Raw genomic sequence first — 21176 nt, forward strand, 5'->3', positions numbered from 1 at the left:
TCAGACACCCCTGTATTAAGCAGATACAGAATTCAGACACCTCTGTACTAGGCAGATACAGAATTCAGGTATGTCTGTAGTAGGCTGAGAGAATTCAAACGCCTCTGTACTAGGCTGATAAATAATCCAAATATCTCTGTACTTGGCAGATACAGAATTCAGTTATCTCTGCGATAGGCTGATACATAATTCAGTTACAAAGATTCTAGGCAGATTCAGAATTCAGTTACTTATGTTCTAGGCAGATACAGAATTCAGTTACTCTGTAATAGGCAGATTCAGAATTCAGTTAATTCTGTTCTAGGCAGATACAGAATTCAGTTACCTCTGTACAATGCAGATACAGAACTCAAATACTTCTGTACTAGGCTGATACAGAATTCAGTTACCACTGTTCTAGGTAGATACAGAATTCAGTTACGTCTGTACTAGGCAGATACAGAACACAAATACCCCTGTACTAGGCTGATACAGAATTCAGCTCCCTCTGTACTAGGCTGATACAGAATTCAGATAACACTGTACTAGGCAGATACAGAACTCAAATACCTCTGTACCAGGCTGATACAGAATTCAGAAAACTCTGTACTAGGCTGAAACAGAATTCAGATATCCCTGTACTAGGCTGATACTGAATTCAGATACATCTGTCCTAGGCAGATAAAGAATTAAGTGTCCTCTGTTCTAGGCAGATACAGAACACAAATACCCATTTACAAGGCAGACACAGAACGCAAATACCACTGTACTAGGCAGATACAGAAATCAAATACATCTGTACTAGGCTGATACAGAATTCAGATACCTCTGTACTAGCTTGATGCAGAATTCAGCTACCTCTGTATTAGGCTGATACAGAATTCAGATACCTCTGTACGAGGCAGATTCAGAATTCAGTTCACTCTGTTCTAGGCAGATACAGAATTAAGTTACCTCTGTACTAGGCAGATACAGAACTATAATCCTCCTTTACTAGGCTGATACAGAATTCAGGTAACTCTGTACTAGGCAGATACAGAACTCAAATACCCCTGTACTCGCCTGTTACAGAACTCAAATACCACTGTACTAGGCAGATACAGAAATCAAATACCTCTCTACTAGGCTCATACAGAATTCATTTACCTCTGTACTAGGCTGATACAGAATTCAGATATCCCTGTACTAAGCTGATAAAGAATTCAGATACCCCTGTACTAGGATGATACTGAATTCAGATTTGTCTGTACTAGGCAGATACAGAATTAAGTTTACTCTGTTCTTGGCAGATACAAAACACAAATAGCCCTGTACAAGCCAGATACAGAAATCAAATACCACTCTACTAGGCAGATACAGAACCCAAATACATCTGTACTAGACTGATGCAGAATTCAATTACATCTCTACTAGTCTGATACAGAATTCAGATACCCCTGTACTGGACTGATACAGAACTCAGATACCTCTGTACTAGGTAGATAAAGAATTCAGATGCCTCTGTTCTAGGTTAATGCAGAATTCAGATACCCCTGTACCAGGCAGATACAGAATTCAGTTACGTCTGTACTAGGCAGATACAGAACACAAATACCCCTGTACTAGGCTGATACAGAATTCAGCTCCCTCTGTACTAGGCTGATACAGAACTCAAATACCTCTGTACCAGGCTGATACAGAATTCAGAAAACTCTGTACTAGGCTGAAACAGAATTCAGATATCCCTGTACTAGGCTGATACTGAATTCAGATACATCTGTCCTAGGCAGATAAAGAATTAAGTGTCCTCTGTTCTAGGCAGATACAGAACACAAATACCCATTTACAAGGCAGACACAGAACGCAAATACCACTGTACTAGGCAGATACAGAAATCAAATACATCTGTACTAGGCTGATACAGAATTCAGATACCTCTGTACTAGCTTGATGCAGAATTCAGCTACCTCTGTATTAGGCTGATACAGAATTCAGATACCTCTGTACGAGGCAGATTCAGAATTCAGTTCACTCTGTTCTAGGCAGATACAGAATTAAGTTACCTCTGTACTAGGCAGATACAGAACTATAATCCTCCTTTACTAGGCTGATACAGAATTCAGGTAACTCTGTACTAGGCAGATACAGAACTCAAATACCCCTGTACTCGGCTGTTACAGAACTCAAATACCACTGTACTAGGCAGATACAGAAATCAAATACCTCTCTACTAGGCTCATACAGAATTCATTTACCTCTGTACTAGGCTGATACATAATTCAGATATCTCTGTACTAGTCTGATACAGAATTTAGATATCCATGTACTATGCTGATACAGAATTCAGATATCCCTGTTCTAGGCTGATACTGAATTCAGATTCGTCTATACTAGGCAGATACAGAATTAAGTTTCCTCCATTCTAGGCAGATACAAAACACAAATACCCCTGTAAAAGCCAGATACAGAACTCAAATACCACTCTACTAGGCAGATACAGAAATCAAATACATCTGTACTAGGCTGATACAGAATTCATTTACCTCTGTACCAGCTGGATACAGAATTTAAATACCTCTGTACTAGGCAAATACAGAATTCAGATACCTGTGTACTAGCCTGATGCAGAATTCAGCTACCTCTGTACTAGGCTGATACAGAATTCAGCTCCCTCTGTACTAGGCTGACACAGAATTCTGATACCTCTGTACTAGGCCGATACAGAATTCAGCTACCTCTGTATTGGCTGATACAGAAATCAGATACCTCTGTACTAGGCTGATACAGAATTCTGATACCTCTGTACTAGGCCGATACATAATTCAGCTACCTCTGTATTGGCTGATACAGAAATGAGATACCTCTGTACTAGGCTGATACAGAATTCAGATACCTCTGTCCTAGGCTGATACAGAATTCAGATACCTCTGTACTAGGCAGATTCAGAATTCAGTTAACTCTGTTCTAGGCAGATACAGAATTAAATTACCTCTGTATTCGGCAGATACAGAACTAAAATCCTCCTATACTAGGCTGATACAGAATTCAGGTACCTCTGTTCTAGGCAGATACAGAATACAGTTACCTCTGTATTAGGCAAATACAGAACTCAAATACCCCTGTACTCGGCTGTTACAGAACTCAAATACCACTGTACTAGGCAGATACAGAAATAAATACCTCTCTACTAGGCTGATACAGAAATCATTTACCTCTGTACTAGGCTGATACAGAATTCAGATATCCCTGTACTATGCTGATAAAGAATTCAGATACCCCTGTTCTAGGATGATACTGAATTCAGATTTGTCTGTACTAGGCAGATACAGAATTAAGTTTACTCTGTTCTTGGCAGATACAAAACACAAATAGCCCTGTACAAGCCAGATACAGAAATCAAATACCACTCTACTAGGCAGATACAGAACCCAAATACATCTGTACTAGACTGATGCAGAATTCAATTACATCTCTACTAGTCTGATACAGAATTCAGATACCCCTGTACTGGACTGATACAGAACTCAGATACCTCTGTACTAGGTAGATAAAGAATTCAGATGCCTCTGTTCTAGGTTAATACAGAATTAAGATAATTCTGCACTAGGCTGATACAGAATTCAGCTACCTCTTTAGTAGGCTGATACAGATTTCAGACTCCTCTGTACTAAGCTGATACAGAATTCAGATACCTCTGTACTAGGCTGATACAGATTTCAGTTACAGCTGTACTCGGCTGACATAGAATTCAGAAAGCTCTGTACTAGGCTGATACAGAATTCAGATACATCTGTACTAGGCTGATACAGAATTCACATAGCTCTGTACTAGGCTAATACATAATTCAGATACCCCTGTACTAGACTAATACAGAATTCAGATACCTCTGAACTAGGCTGATACAGAATTCAGATACATCTGTACTAGGTTAATACAGAATTCAGATACCTCTGTACTTGGGTGATACAAAATTCAGATACCTCTGTACTATATTAATACAGAATTCAGGTACCTCTGTAGTAGGTTAATACCAAATTCAGATTCCTCTGTACGAGGGTGATACAGAATTCAGATACCTCTGTACTAGGTTAGTACATAATTCAGATACCTCTATAATAGGCTGATACAGAATTCATATACACCTGTACTAGGCAGATACTGAATTCAGATACTTCTGTGCTAGGCAGATACAGAATTCAGATAGCTCTATACTAGGCTTATACAGAATTCAAATATCATTCTACTGGGCAGATATAGAATTCAGTTATCTCTGTACTAGGCAGATACATAATTCAGTTACCCTGGTTCTAGGCAGATACAGAATTCAGTCACCTCTGTACTAGGCAGATTCTGAATTCAGTTACCTCTGTACTATGCAGATACAGAACTCATATACCCCTGTACTAGGCTGATACAGAACTCAAATACCACTGTACTAGGTAGATACAGAACACAAATACCTCTGTACTAGGCTGATACAGAATTCATTTACATCTGTACTAGGCTGATACAATATTCAGATACCTCTGTACTAGGCTGATACAGAATTCATATATCTCTGTACTAGGCTGTTACAAAATTCAGATAACTCTGTACTAGGCTGATACAGAAATTAGATATCTCTGTAATAGCCTGATAGAGAATTCAGGTATCCCTGTACAAGGCTGATACAGAATTGAGATACCCCTGTACTAGGCTGATACTGAATTCAGATACGTCTGTATTAGGCTGATACAGAATTCAGATACCTCTGTACTAGGCCGATACAGAATTCAGATAATTCTGCACTAGGCTGATACAGAATTCAGCTACATCTTCAGTAGGCTGATCCAGATTTCAGATTCCTCTGTACTAAGCTGATACAGAATTCAGATACCTCTGTACTAGGCTGATACATAATTCAGGTACCTCTATAATAGGCTGATACAGAATTCATATACACCTGTACTAGGCAGATACTGAATTCAGATACTTCTGTGCTAGGCAGATACAGAATTCAGATAGTTCTATACAAGGCTTATACAGAATTCAAATATCATTCTACTGGGCAGATATAGAATTCAGTTATCTCTGTACTAGGCAGATACATCATTCAGTTACCTTGGTTCTAGGCAGATACAGAATTCAGTCACCTCTGTACTAGGCAAATTCTGAATTCAGTTACCTCTGTACTATGCAGATACAGAACTCATATACCCCTGTACTAGGCTGATACAGAACTCAAATACCACTGTACTAGGTAGATACAGAACTCAAATACCTCTGTACTAGGCTGATACAGAATTCATTTACATCTGTACTAGGCTGATACAATATTCAGATACCTCTGTACTAGGCTGATACAGAATTCATATGTCTCTGTACTAGGCTGTTACAAAATTCAGATAACTCTGTACTAGGCTGATACAGAAATTAGATATCTCTGTAATAGCCTGATAGAGAATTCAGGTATCCCTGTACAAGGCCGATACAGAATTCAGATAATTCTGCACTAGGCTGATACAGAATTCAGCTACATCTTTAGTAGGCTGATACAGATTTCAGGTTCCTCTGTACTAAGCTGATACAGAATTCAGATACCTCTGTACTAGGCTGATACAGATTTCAGTTACAGCTGTACTCGGCTGACACAGAATTCAGATACCTCTGTACTAGGCTGATACAGAATTCAGATACCTCTGTTCTAGGCTGATACAGAATTCACATAGCTCTGTGCTAGGCTAATACATAACTCAGATACCCCTATACTAGACTAATACAGAATTCAGATACCTCTGAACTAGGCTGATACAGAATTCAGATACATCTGTACTAGGCTGATAAAGAATTCAGATACCTCTGTATTAGGCTGATACAGAATTCAGATACCCCTGTACTAGGCTGATACAGAATTCAGATACCTCTGTACTAGGTAGATAAAGAATTCAGATACCCCCATACTAAGCAGATACAGAATTCAGATACCTCTGTAATAGGCAGATACAGAATTCAGATACCTCTGTAGTAGGCTAATACAGAATTCAGATACCTCTATACTAGGCTGATACAGAATTCAAATACCTCTGTCCTAGGATAATACAGAATTCAGATACCTCTGTACTAGGCAGATACAGAATTCAGATAGCTCTGTACTGCATAGATAAAGAATTCAGATACCTGTGTACTAGCTTAATACAGAATTCAGTACCTCTGTTCTGGGTTAATACAGAATTCAGATACCTTTGTACTAGGGTGATACAGAATTCAGATAACTCTGTGCTAGATAAATATAGAATTCAGATACCTGTGTACTAGCTTAATACAGAATTCAGTACCTCTGTACTAGGCTGATACAGGATTCAGATACCACTGTACTAGGCTGATAAAGAATTCAGTTACCTCTGGACTAGGCAGATACAGAACTAAAATACACCTGTACTAGGCTGATACAGAATTCATTTACCTCTGTTCTAGGCAGATACAGAATTCAGTTACCTCTGTACTAGGCAGATTCAGAATTCAGTTAACTCTGTTCTAGGCAGATACAAAACACAAATACCCCTTAACGAGGCAGATACAGATCTCAAGTACCACTGTACTAGGCAGATACATAACTCAAATACCTCTGTACTAGACTGATACAGAATTCAGATGCCTCTGTACTAGGCAGATACAGAATTAAGTTACCTCTGTACTAGGCTGATACAGAATTCAGATACCTCTGTACTAGGTGAATTCAGAATTCAGTTAACTCTGTTCTAGGCTGTTACAGAACTCAAATACCACTGTACTAGGCAGATACAGAACTCAAATACCCCTGTACTAGGCAGATACAGAATTCAATTACCTCTGTTCTAGGCAGATACAGAATTCAGTTTCCTCTGTTCTTGGTAAATACATAACACAAATACCCCTGTACAATGCAGATACAGAACTCAAATAGCACTGTACTAGGAAGATACAGAAATCAAATACATCTATACTAGGCTGATACAGGATTCATTTACCTCTGTACTCGGTGGATACAGAATTCACATACCTCTGTACTAGGCTGATACAGAATTCAGATACCTCTGCACTAGGCTGATACAGAATGCAGATACCTCTGTACTAGGCAGATACAGAATTCAAATACCTCTGTACTAGGTAGATAAATAATTAAGATACATCTGTTCTAGGTTAATACATAATTCAGATACCTCTGTATTGGGTGATACAGAATTCAGGTACCTCTGTACTAGCATGATACAGAATTCAGATACCTCTGTACTAGATTAATACAGAATTGATATACCTCTGTACTAGGTTAATACAGAATTCAGATGCCACTGTACTAGGGTGATATAGAATTCAGATACTCTGTACTATATTAATACAGAATTCAGAAAGCTCTGTACTAGGTTAATACCAAATTCAGATTCCTCTGTACAAGGGTGATACAGAATTCAGATCCCTCTGTACTAGGTTAATACAGAATTCAGATATCTCTATACTAGGCTGATACAGAATTCATATACCTCTGTACTAGGCAGGTACCGAATTCAGAAACCTCTGAGCTAGGCAGATACAGAATTCAGATACCTCTGTACCAGGCTGATAAAGCATTCAAAACCTCTGTACTTGGCAGATATAGAATTCAGTTATCTCTGTACTAGGCAGATACATAATTCAGTTACCTTGGTTCTAGGCAGGTTCAGAATTCATTTACCTCGGTTCTAGGCTGATACAGATTTCAGATACCTCTGTACTAGGCTAATACAGAATTCAATTACCTCTGGACTAGGAAGATACAGAACTAATATACACCTGTACTAGGCTGATAGAGAATTAAGTTACCTCTGTTCTAGGCAGATACAGAATTCAGTTAACTCTGTACTAGACAGATACAGAACTCAAATAACTCTGTACTAGGCTGATACAGAACTCAAATACCACTGTACTAGGTAGATACAGAACTCAAATGTCTCTGTATTAGGCTGATACAGAATTCATTTACCTCTGTACTAGGCTGATACAGAATTCAGATACATCTGTACTAGGCTGAAACAGAATTCATATACATCTGTATGAGGCTGTTAGAGAATTCAGATAATTCTGTACTAGGCTGATACAGATATCAGATATCTCTGTACTAGCCTGATAGAGAATTCAGGTATCCCTGTACTAGGCTGATACTGAATTCAGATACACCTAAAGTCGGCTGATACTGAATTCTGGTACATCTGTATTAGGCTGATACAGAATTCAGATAACTCTGCACTAGGCTGTTACAGAATTCAGTTATCTCTGTACTAGGCTGATACAGAATTCAGATAGCTCTGTACTAGGCTAATACATAATTCAGATACCCCTGTACTAGACTAATACAGCATTCAGATACCTCTTTACTAGGCTGATACAGAATTCAGATACATCTGTACTAGGCTGATACAGAATTCAGATGCCTCTGTACTAGGCTGATACAGAATTCATATAAACCTGTACTAGGCTGATACAGAATTCAAATACTACTGTACTAGGCAGATACAGAACTCAAATACCTCTGTGCTAGGCTGACACTGTATTCACTTACCTCTGTACTAGGCGGATACAGAATTCAGATATCTCTGTACTAGGCTGATACAGAATTCAGCTCCCTCTGTACTAGGCTGATGCAGAATTCTGGTATCTCTGTACTAGGCTGATACAGTATTCAGATACCTCTGAACTAGGCTGATACAGAATTCAGATACCTCTGTACTAGGCGAATTTAGAATTCAGTTAACTCTGTTCTAGGCTGATGCAGTATTCAGTTATCTCTGTACTAGGCAGATACAAAACTAAAATCCTCCTTTACCAAGCTGATAAAGAATTCAGGTACCTCTCTTCTAGGCAGATAAAGAATTCATTTACCTCTGTACTAGGCAGATACAGATTTCTGATACTTCTGTGCTAGGCTGACACAGATTACAGAAACCTTTGTATTGGCTGATATAAATTCAGATACCTCTGTTCTAGGCTGATATAAATTCAGATACCTCTGTACTAGGCTGATACAGAATTCAGATACATCTGTACTAGGCTGTTACAGAATTCAGTTACATCTGTCCTCGGCTGATACAGAATTCAGAAAGTTCTGTACTAGGTTAATACATAATTCAGATACCCCTGTACTAGACTAAAACACAATTCAGACACCTCTGTACTCGGCTGACACTGAATTCAGATACCTCTGTACTAGGCTGATACAGAATTCAGATACCCCTGTACAAGGCTGATACAGAATTCAGATAAATCTGTACTAGGCTGATACAGAATTCAGATACCCCTGTACTAAGCAGATACAGAATTCAGATATCTCTGTACAAGGCTGATACAGAATTCAGATACCTCTGTACTAGGCTGATACAGAATTCAGATACCCCTGTACTAAGCAGATACAGAATTCAGATACCTCTGTAGTGGCTGATACAGAATTCAGATACCTCTGTACTAGGCTGATACAGAATTCAGATAACTCTGTACAAGTTTAATACAGAATTCAAATACATCTGTACCAGGCAGATACAGAATTCAGATACATCTGTATTGGTTAATACAGAATTCAGATACCTCTGTACTAGGTTAATACAGAATTCAGACACCTCTGTACAAGATAATAAAGAATTCAGTTACCTATGTACTAAGCAGATACAGAATTCAGACACCTCTGTATTGGCAGATACAGAATTCAAATATCTCTGTACTAGGTAGATAACGAATTCAGATACATCTGTTCTAGGTTAATACAGAATTCAGATATCTCTGTGCTAGGGTGCTCCAGAATTCAGATACCTCTGTACTAGGGTGAAACAGAATTCAGATACCTCTGTACTAGGTTAATGCAGAATTCAGATACCTCTGTACCAGGCAGATACAGAATTCAGATACATCTGTACAAGTTTAATACAGAATTCAGATATCTCTGTACTAGGTGAATACAGTATTCAGATACCTCTGTACTAGGTTAATAAAGAATTCAGTTACCTATGTAGAAGCAGATACAGAATTCAGATACCTCTGTACTAGGCTGATACAGAATTCAGATACCACTGTACTAGGCTGATACAGAATTCAGATACCTCTGTACTAGGCATATACAGAATTCAGATACCTCTATACTATGCTGATATAAAGTTCAGATACATCTGTACTAGGCTGATACAGAATTCAGATACCTCTGTACTAGGCAGATACAGAATTCAGATAACTCTGTACAAGGTTAATACAGAATTCAAATACATCTGTACTAGGCAGATACAGAATTCAAATACCTCTGTACTAGGTAGATAAAGAATTCAGATACATCTGTTCTAGGTTAATACAGAATTCAGATATCTCTGTACCAGGCAGATACAGAATTCAGATACATCTGTACTAGGTTAATACAGAATTCAGATACCTCTGTACTAGGTTAATACAGAATTCAGACACCTCTGTACAAGATAATAAAGAATTCAGTTACCTATGTACTAAGCAGATACAGAATTCAGATACCTCTGTATTGGCAGATACAGAATTCAAATATCTCTGTACTAGGTAGATAACGAATTCAGATACATCTGTTCTAGGTTAATACAGAATTCAGATATCTCTGTGCTAGGGTGCTCCAGAATTCAGATACCTCTGTACTAGGGTGAAACAGAATTCAGATACCTCTGTACTAGGTTAATGCAGAATTCAGATACCTCTGTACCAGGCAGATACAGAATTCAGATACATCTGTACAAGTTTAATACAGAATTCAGATATCTCTGTACTAGGTGAATACAGCATTCAGATACCTATGTACTAGGTTAATACAGAATTCAGACACCTCTGTCCTAGGTTAATAAAGAATTCAGTTACCTATGTAGAAGCAGATACAGAATTCAGATACCTCTGTACTAGGCTGATACAGAATTCAGATACCCCTGTACTAGGCTGATACAGAATTCAGATACCTCTGTACTAGGCATATACAGAATTCAGATACCTCTATACTATGCTGATATAAAGTTCAGATACATCTGTACTAGGCTGATACAGAATTCAGATACCTCTGTACTAGGCAGATACAGAATTCAGATAACGCTGTACAAGGTTAATACAGAATTCAAATACATCTGTACTAGGCAGATACAGAATTCAAATACCTCTGTACTAGGTAGATAAAGAATTCAGATACATCTGTTCTAGGTTAATACAGAATTCAGATATCTCTGTACAAGGGTGCTCCAGAATTCAGATACCTCTGTACTAGGGTGAAAAAGAATTCAGATACCTCTGTACTAGGTTAATGCAGAATTCAGATAACTCTGTACCAGGCAGATACAGAATTCAGATACATCTGTAGTAGGTTAATACAGAATTCAGATATCTCTGTACTAGGTGGATACAGCATTCAGATACATCTGTACTAGGTTGAAACAGAATTCAGACACCTCTGTTCTAGGTTAATAACGAATTCAGTTACCTATGTAGAAGCAGATAGAGAATTCAGATACCTCTGCACTAGGCAGATACAGAATTCAGATACCTCTGTACTAGGTAGATAAAGAATTCAGATACTTCTGTTCTAGGTTAAAACCGAATTCAGATACCTCTGTACTAGGGTGATACAGAATTCAGATACCTCTGTACTAGGCTAATACAGAATTCAGATACCTCTGCACTAGTTTAATATGGAATTCAGATACCTCTGTACTAGTGTGATACTGAATTCAGATACCTCTGTACTAGGGTGATACAGAATTCAGATACCTCTGTACTAGATTAATATTGAATTCAGATACCTCTGCACTAGTTTAATATGGAATTCAGATACCTCTGTACTAGTGTGATACAGAATTCAGATACCTCTACTAGGGTGATACAGAATTCAGATACCTCTGTACTAGATTAATACAGAATTCAGATGCTTCTGTACTCGGTTAATACAGAATTCAGATACCTCTGTACTAGGTTAATACAGAATTCAGATACCTCTGTACTAGGTTGATATAGAATTCGGATACTGTGTACTATATTAATACAGAATTCAGATAACCCTGTACTAGGTTAATACCAAATTCTGATTCCTCTGTACGAGGGTGATACAGAATTCAGATACCTCTGTACTAGGTTAATATAGAATTCATATACCCCTGTACTAGGCTGATACAGAATTCAAATACCCTGTACTAGACTGATACAGAATTCAGATACCTGTGTACTAGGCAGATACAGAATTAAGATAACTCTGTGCTAGGCTGATACAGAATTCACTTACCTCTGTACTAGGTGGATACAGAATTCAGATATCGCTGTACTAGGCTGATACAGAATTCAGCTCCCTCTGTGCTAGGATGATGCAGAAATCTGGTACCTCTGTAAAAGGCTGATACAGAATTCAGATACCTCTGAACTAGGCTGATACAGAATTCAGATACCTCTGTACTAGGTTAATATAGAATTCATATACCCCTTGATGCGCCATCAATTACTCAAAAGACTGAGGTAGAGCGAGTAACAATCAGGCTTTTATTAACTAAAGAATGAAGGTCTTGTCTCGAGTGGTCGACCCATCCAGAATACTAAGGGACTGGGAGGTAGTCACTTATATACCTGGAATAGTGGGAGGAGTCAGCCGAGGCATGTCCAGACCTGTACCTAGTGGAATACACATACAGACACAGACAGGTATGACAGTGGTTTACCACACCCCTGTACTAGGCTGATAGAGAATTCAAATACCCCTGTACTAGACTGATACAGAATTCAGATACCTCTGTACTAGGCAGATACAGAATTAAGATAACTCTGTGCTAGGCTGATACAGAATTCACTTACCTCTGTACTAGGCGGATACAGAATTCAGATATCGCTGTACTAGGCTGATACAGAATTCAGCTCCCTCTGTACTAGGATGATGCAGAAATCTGGTACCTCTGTAAAAGGCTGACACAGAATTCAGATACCTCTGAACTAGGCTGATACAGAATTCAGATACCTCTGTACTAGGCGAATTTAGAATTCAGTTAACTCTGTTGTAGGCTAATGCAGAATTCAGTTACCCCTGTACTAGGCAGATACAAAACTAAAATCCTCCTATACTAGGCTGATAAAGAATTCAGGTACCTCTCTTCTAGGCAGATAAAGAATTCATTTACCTCTGTACTTGGAAGATACAGATTTCTGATACTTCTGTACTAGGCTGATATAAATTCAGATATCTCTGTACTAGGCTGATACAGAATTCAGTTACATCTGTACTAGGCTGTTACAGAATTCAGTTACACCTGTACTCGGCTGGTACAGAATTCAGAATGTTCTGTACTAGGTTAATACATAATTCAGATACCCCTGAACTAGACTAATACAGAATTCAGACACCCCTGTACTCGGCTGACACAGAAATCAGAAACCTCTGTACTAGGCTGATACAGAATTCAAATACCTCTGTACTAGGCTGATACAGAATTCAGATACCCCTGCACTAGGCTGATACAGAATTCAGATACCTCTGTACTAGGCTGATACAGAATTCAGATACCCCTGCACTAGGCTGATACAGAATTCAGATACCTCTGTACTAGGCTGATACAGAATTCAGATACCTCTGTACTATGCTGATATAGAATTCAGATACATCTATACTAGGCAGATACAGAATTCAGCTATCTCTGTACTAGGTTAATACAGAATTCAAATACATCTGTACCAGGAAGATACAGAATTCAGAAACATCTGTACTAGGTTAATACAGAATTCAGATACCTCTGTACTACTTTAATGCAGATTTTAGACACCTCTGTACAAGGTTAATAAAGAATTCATTTACCTATGTACTAAGCAGATACAGAATTCAGATACCTCTGTACTAGGCAGATACAGAATTCGTATATCTCTGTACTAGTTAGATAAAGAATTCAGATAGATCTGTTCGAGGTTAATACAGAATTGAGATACCTCTGTACTAGGGTGATAGAGAATTCAGATACCTCTGTACTAGGGTGAAACAGAATTCAGATACCTCTGTACTAGTTTAATGCAGAATTCAGATACCTCTGGACCAGGCAGATGCAGAATTCAGATACATCTGTACTAGGTTAATACAGCATTCAGATACCTCTGTACTAGGCAGATACAGAATTCAGATACCTCTGTACTAGGTTAATACAGAATTCAGATACCTCTGTACTAGTGTGATATAGAATTCAGATACCTCTGTACTAGATTAATACAGAATTCAGATTCCTCTGTACTAGGTTAATACGGAATTCAGATACCTCTGTACTAGGTTAAGACAGAATTCAGATACCTCTGTAGTAGGTTAATACAGAATTCAGATACCTCTGTACTAGGGTGATACAGAATTCAGACACCTCTGTACTAGGCTAATACAGAATTCAGATACTTCTGTACTCAGCTGATACAGAATTCTGATACCTCTGTATTAGGCTGACACAGAATTCAGATACCTCTGTACTAGGCAGATACATAATTCAGTTAACTCTGTTCTAGGCAGATACAGAATTCAGATACTTCTGTACTCAGCTGATACAGAATTCAGATACCTCTGTACTAGGTTAATACCAAATTCTGATTCCTCTGTATGAGGGTGATACAGAATTCAGATACCTCTGTACTTGGTTAATACAGAATTCAAATAGCTCTATACTAGTCTGATACAGAATTCATATACCCCTGTACTAGGCAATTACTGAATTCAGATACCTCTGTGCTAGGCAGATACAGAATACAGATACCTCTGTATTGGCTGATACAGTATTGAAATATCTCTGTACTGGGCAGATGTAGAATTCAGTTATCTCTGTACTAGTCAGATACATAATTCAGTTACCTCGGTTCTAGACAGATTCAGAATTCAGTTACCTATGTTCTAGGCAGATACAGAATTCAGTTACCTCTGTACTATGCAGATACAGAACTCAAATACCCCTGTACTAGGCTGATACAGAAATCAGATACCACTGCTGTAGGTAGATAGAGATTTAAGTTACTTCTGTTCCAGGCAGATATAAAACACAAATGCCTCTGTGCAAGGCAGGTACAGCACTCAAATAACACTGTACTAGGCAGATACAGAACTGATATACCTCTGTACTAGACTGATACAGAATTCAGATACCTCTGTACTAGGCAGATACAGAAATCAAATACATCTGTACTAGGCTGATACAGAATTCATTTACCTCTGTACTAGGCGGATACATAATTCAGATACGTCTGTACTAGGCTGATACAGAATTCAGCTAACTCTGTATTGGCCGATACAGAATTCAGATACCTCAGTACTCGGCTGATACAGAATTCAGACACCTCTGTATTAGGCTGACACAGAATTCAGATATCTCTGTACTAGGCAGATACAGAATTAAGTTAACTCTGTTCTAGGCAGTTACAGAACTCAGTTACCTCTGTACTAGGCAGATACAGAACTCAGATACCCCTGTACTAGGCTGTTACAGACCTCAAATACCACTGTATTAGGTAGATACAGAAATCAAATACCTCTGTACTAGGCTGATACAGCATTCAGTTACCTCTGTACTACATTGATATGGAATTCAGATACCTCTATATGAGGCTGATAAAGAATTCAGATACCTCTGCTCTAGGCAGATTCAGAAATCAGTTACCTCGGCTCTAGGCTGATACAGATCTCAGTTACCTCTGTTCTAGGCAGATACAGAATTCAGTTACCTCAGTACTAGGCATATTCAGAATTCAGTTAACTCTGTTCTAGGCAGATACGGGATTCAGTTATCTCTGTACTAGGCAGATACAGAACTCTAATTCCCCTGTACTAGGCTGATACAGAATGCAGTTACCTCTGTTCTAGGCAGATACAGAATTCAGATACCTCTGTACTAGGGTGGTGCAGAATTCAGATACCTCTGTATTAGGTTAATTCAGAATTCAGATACCTCTGTACTAGGTTAGAGCCGAATTCAGATTCCTCTGTACTTGGGTGATACAGATTTCAAATACCTCTGTACTAGGCTGATACAGAATTCAGATACATCTGTACTAAGGTGATACAGAAATCAGATACCTCTGTACTAGGTTAATAGAGAATTCAGATACGTCTGTACTAGGTTAATACTGAATTCAGACACCTCTGTTCCAGGCAGATACTGAATTCAGATATATCTGTACTAGGCAGATACAGAATTAAGTGTCCTCTGTTCTAGGCAGATACAGAACACAAATACTACTTCACAAGGCAGACACAGAACTCAAATACCACTGTACTAGGCAGATACAAAAGTCAAACACACCTGTACTAGGCTGATACAGAATTCATTTACCTCTGTACTAGGCGGATACAGAATTCTGCTACCTCTGTATTGGCTGATAAAGAATTCTGATACCTCTGTACTAGACTGATACAGAATTCAGCTACCTCTGTATTGGATGATACAGAATTCAGACTCCTCTGTACTACGCTGACACAGAATTCAGATACCTCTGTACTAGGCAGATACAGATTTCAGATACCTCTGTACTAGGCAGATACTGAATTCAGATACCTCTATACTAGGCTGATACAGAATTCAGATATCTCTGTACTAGGCTGATACAGAATTCAGATACCCCTGTATTAAGCTGATACAGAATTCAGATATCCCTTTACTAGGCTTATACAGAATTCAGTTACATCTGTACTAGGCTGATACAGAATTCAGATACCTCTGTACTAGGTTAATAAAGAATTCAGTTAAATCTGTACTAGGTTAATACAGAATTCAGACACCTCTGTACTAGTTTAATACAGAATTCAGTTACCTATGTATTAAGCAGATACAGATTTCAGATACCTCTGTACTAGACAGATACAGAATTCAGATACCTCTGTACTAGGTAGATAAAGAATTTAGATGCCTCTGTTTTGGGTTAATACAGAATTCAGATACATCTGTACTAGGTTAATACAGAATTCAGATATCCCTGTACTAAGCTGATACAGAATTCAGATACCTCTGTAATAGGTTAATACAGAATTCAGATACATCTGTACCATGCTGATACAGAATTCAGGTACCTCTGTATTAGGCTGATGCAGAATTCAGATACCTCTGTACTAGGTTAATATGGAATTCAGATACCTCTGTACTAGGCTGATACAGAATGCAGATACCTCTGTACTAGGCAGGTGCAGAATACAGATACCTCTGTACTAGGTAGATAAAGAATTCAGACACCTCTGTACTAGTTTAATACAGAATACAAATACCTCTGTACTAGGTTAATACAGAATTCAGATAACTCTGTGCCAGGGTGATACAGAATTCAGATACCTCTGTACTAGGTTAATACAGAATTCAGATACCTCTGTACTACTGTGATACAGAATTCAGATACCTCTGCACTAGGTTGATACAGAATTCAGATACCTCTGTACTAGGTTACTACAGAATTCAGATACCTCTGTACTAGGGTGATGCAGAATTCAGATACCTCTATACTAGGTTAATTCAGAATTCAGATACCTTTGTACTAGGTGATATACCTATCAATTCATCCAATGAAAAGCGACGAGTTAAGAAAGTAACTATAGGTTTTTATTGGCTAAATAACAGAGCCCACCCTCGTGGGTGATCGGATCCAACAAGGAGGAATACCAGCCAGTCGACCACCTTTATACCTGGGCAGGTAGGTGGAGCCATGGGCGGAGTCAGCAGTGGTCAGCCCAGGTATAACAGCGTGACAAGAGGCGACCTCGTATAGTGATACAACAGTGTGAACAGTGATAACCATAGAGTAACGATATAACAGTGATAACTATAGTGTAACGATAGTGAACGACAAAAGTGGTTTACCACATTCACCCCTTGTTTAGATTTGAGTCCGGCGGGGTGATGTGTACTACCAGTTCTGGTATGTCAGTCTGTCCGGATGCCTCGTAAGCCTTTCCGATCATCGCAGCGGCGGTGTTGCATTCTCCGGTGGTGATGCTGGTGTCTGCGTGGTCGGCGAAGGCTCGTGGGGTTCCGGCATGCCGTCTACCTGAGCTGGAATCGGGGGGGGGCGGTGGGGGGGGGTGAAGGTGGTGTCTCCGGAATGCCCGAGGGTGCGAGGTCTCGCAAGGAGACTGTGTCCTCCCGCCCGTCTGGGTATGCCACATAGGCGTACTGAGGGTTGGTGTGCAGGAGGTTCACCCTCTCGACCAGGGGGTCCATTTTATGGGCCCTCACGTGCTTTCGCAGCAGGACGGGCCCCGGAGAGGTCAGCCAGGTTGGTAGTGTGGTTCCCGTAGTCGACTTCCTGGGGAAAACAAACATTCGTTCATGGGGGGTGGCGTTAATGGCAGTGCAAAGTAGTGACCGGATGGAATGCAGCGCTGCCGGGAGGACTTCCTGCCAGCGGGAGGTTGGGAGGCCCTTAGACTTTAAGGCTAAGAGGACGGCCTTCCATACAGTCGCGTTCTCTCTTTCCACCTGGCCATTCCCTCGAGGGTTGTAGCTGGTGGTCCTGCTTGCAGCAATACCTCTTGCTAGTAGGAACTGGCGGAGTTCCTCGCTCATGAAAGAGGAGCCCCGGTCACTATGTATATAGTTTGGGAACCCGAACAAGGCGAAGAGGTCGTTCAGGCATTTAATGACCGTGGTACTGGTCATGTCTGGGCAGGGGAAGGCGAAGGGGAAACGGGAGTACTCATCAACAATGTTGAGGAAGTACACATTACGGTCAGAGGACGGGAGGGGCCCCTTAAAATCGATGCTCAAGCGCTCGAAGGGGCGGGTGGCCTTGATCAGGCTTGCTCTGTCCGGCCTAAAGAAATGCGGTTTGCACTCGGCACAGGTCTGGCAGTTCCTGGTCATGGTCCTGACCTCCTCGATGGAGTAGGGCAGGTTGCGGGCCTTAATGAGGTGGTAAAGTCTGGTGACTCCGGGGTGGCAGAGGTCGTTGTGGAGGGTCTGGATTCTATCAATTTGCGCGTTGGCGCATGTAATTCGTGATAGAGCATCAGGGGGTTCGTTCAGCTTACCTGGCCGGTACAAGATATCATAATCATAGGCGGAGAGTTCGATTCTCCACCTCAAGATCTTGTCGTTCTTGATTTTACCCCTCAGCTTGTTATTAAACATAAAAGCGACCGAACGCTGGTCGGTGAGGAGGGTAAATCGTTTGCCTGCCAGGTAGTGCCTCCAGCGTCGTACAGCCTCCACAATCGCCTGGGCCTCCTTCTCGACCGATGAGTGTCGGATCTCAGGGCCCTGTAGGGTCCTTGAGAAGAAGGCCACCGGTCTCCCCTCCTGGTTAAGGGTAGCGGCTAGGGCGAAGTCGGATGCATCGCTCTCCACTTGGAAGGGGATGGACTCATCCACCACGTGCATTGTGGCCTTAGCAATGTCTCCCTTAATGAGGGAGAAGGCAGCGCACGCTTCCTCCATAAGGGGGAAGGATGTGGACTTCATGAGGGGTCTGGCTTTGTCCGCATAATTGGGCACCCATTGGGCATAGTAGGCGAAGAGCCCCAGGGTTCTCTTCAGCGCCTTAGGGCAGTGGGGGAGGGGTAACTCCATGAGGGGGCGCATTCTTTCGGGGTCGGGGCCGATGAGTCCGTCCTCTACTACGCAGCCGAGGATGGCAAGGCGTGAGGTGTTAAACACACATTTCTCCTTATTGTAGGTGAGGTTCAGCCGTTGGGCCGTACGGAGGAATCTCTCCAGATTAACATCATGGTCCTGCCGGTCGCGGCCGCAGATGGTGACGTTATCTAGATAGGGGAACGTGGCGTGCAGCCCGTTCTGGTCAACCATCCGGTCCATCTCCCTTTGGAAGACCGAAACCCCGTTGGTGACGCCAAAGGGAACCCTAAGGAAGTGGTAGAGGCGGCCATTCGCCTCGAAGGCGGTATACTGGCAGTCCTCAGGGCGGATAGGGAGTTGGTGGTAGGCCGACTTAAGGTCGATGGTAGAGAATACTCGGTATTGTGCAATCTGATTGACCATATCAGATATGCGGGGAAGGGGGTATGCGTCCAGCTGGGTGTACCGGTTTATGGTCTGGCTGTAGTCGATGACCAGGCGGTTTTTATTGCCGGTCTTAACGACCACGACCTGGGCACGCCAGGGGCTGCTGCTCCCCTCGATGATGCCCTCCTTCAGGAGACGCTGCACCTCAGAGCTAATGAAGGTTCTGTCCCCGGCGCTGTACCGCCTGCTCTTGGTAGCGACGGGTTTGCAGTCGGGGGTGAGGTTAGCGAACAGGGAAGGTGGCGGGACCTTGAGGGTGGATAGGCCGCAGGTGTTACGCGGTGGGCGGTTTAAAGGCTGCTGGTTGTCGACTGTGAGTGGGGGGAGGGGTCCGCCGTATGCTAGAGTGATGCTTTGGAGGTGGGATTGGAAGTCCAGCCCTAGTAGGACGGCAGCGCAGAGCTGGGGGAGGACGAGGAGTTTAAAATTTTTATACTCCGTGCCCTTAACCGACAGGGTCACGACACAGTAGCCGCTGATGTCTGTGGCGTGGGACCTCGATGCCATCGAGATCCGGTTGCACGTTGGCCGGACAGTGAGGGAGCAGTGGCTCACCGTGTCTGGGTGGATGAAACTCTCCGTGCTTCCGCTGTTGAACAGGCAGGTCGTGGCGCGGCCGTTTACTTTGATGTCCATCATGGACTTGGACAGGTGGTGCGGGCGGGCTTGGTCCAGTGTGACGGAGGCTAGTGTGTGGCTCAGCGAGCTGCCGTAGTCTGCGGGTGAGGCGGTGGTCGAGTCCGGAGGCGAGGTGGCGGTCGAGCGTGGAGGGTAAAATGGCGGCGCCCACGAGGTTGGACAAAATGGCGGAGAAGATGGCTGCCCCCACAACTCACATGAGGCACTGCTGGTGTCGGTTGCCTGGATCAAAGATGGCCGCCCCCATGACTCACACGTGGGGATGCTGGCATCTGTGGCCTTGATGGAAGATGGCCGCCCCCACAACTCGCATGAGGCACTGCTGGCCTCTGTTGATCTCTGTTGGCCTCTGCAGGCCTTAGCAAAGTGGCCTTTCTTCAGGCAGCTTGAGCACGTCGCGTTTCTCGCTGGGCAGCGCGCCCTAGGATGTTTCGCCTGGCCGCAGAAGAAGCAGCCGGTGGCCCGATCGTGGGGGTCCGAAGTCGCAGCCGGTACCGGGGGTGGCGGTCCCGATCGGGTCCGGGACGCCGACGCAGAGGTAGGTCCCAGGGGCGGTGCTGCGAGGGGTATCGCGGTCGGGGTCGGTCCCGAGTCCCGGGGTCGCAAATTACTGTA

Source organism: Somniosus microcephalus, chromosome 8 (assembly GCF_052327205.1).
Source record: "Somniosus microcephalus isolate GS21.2 chromosome 8, FLI_Smic_1.0, whole genome shotgun sequence".
Taxonomy (NCBI): Eukaryota; Metazoa; Chordata; class Chondrichthyes; order Squaliformes; family Somniosidae; genus Somniosus; species Somniosus microcephalus.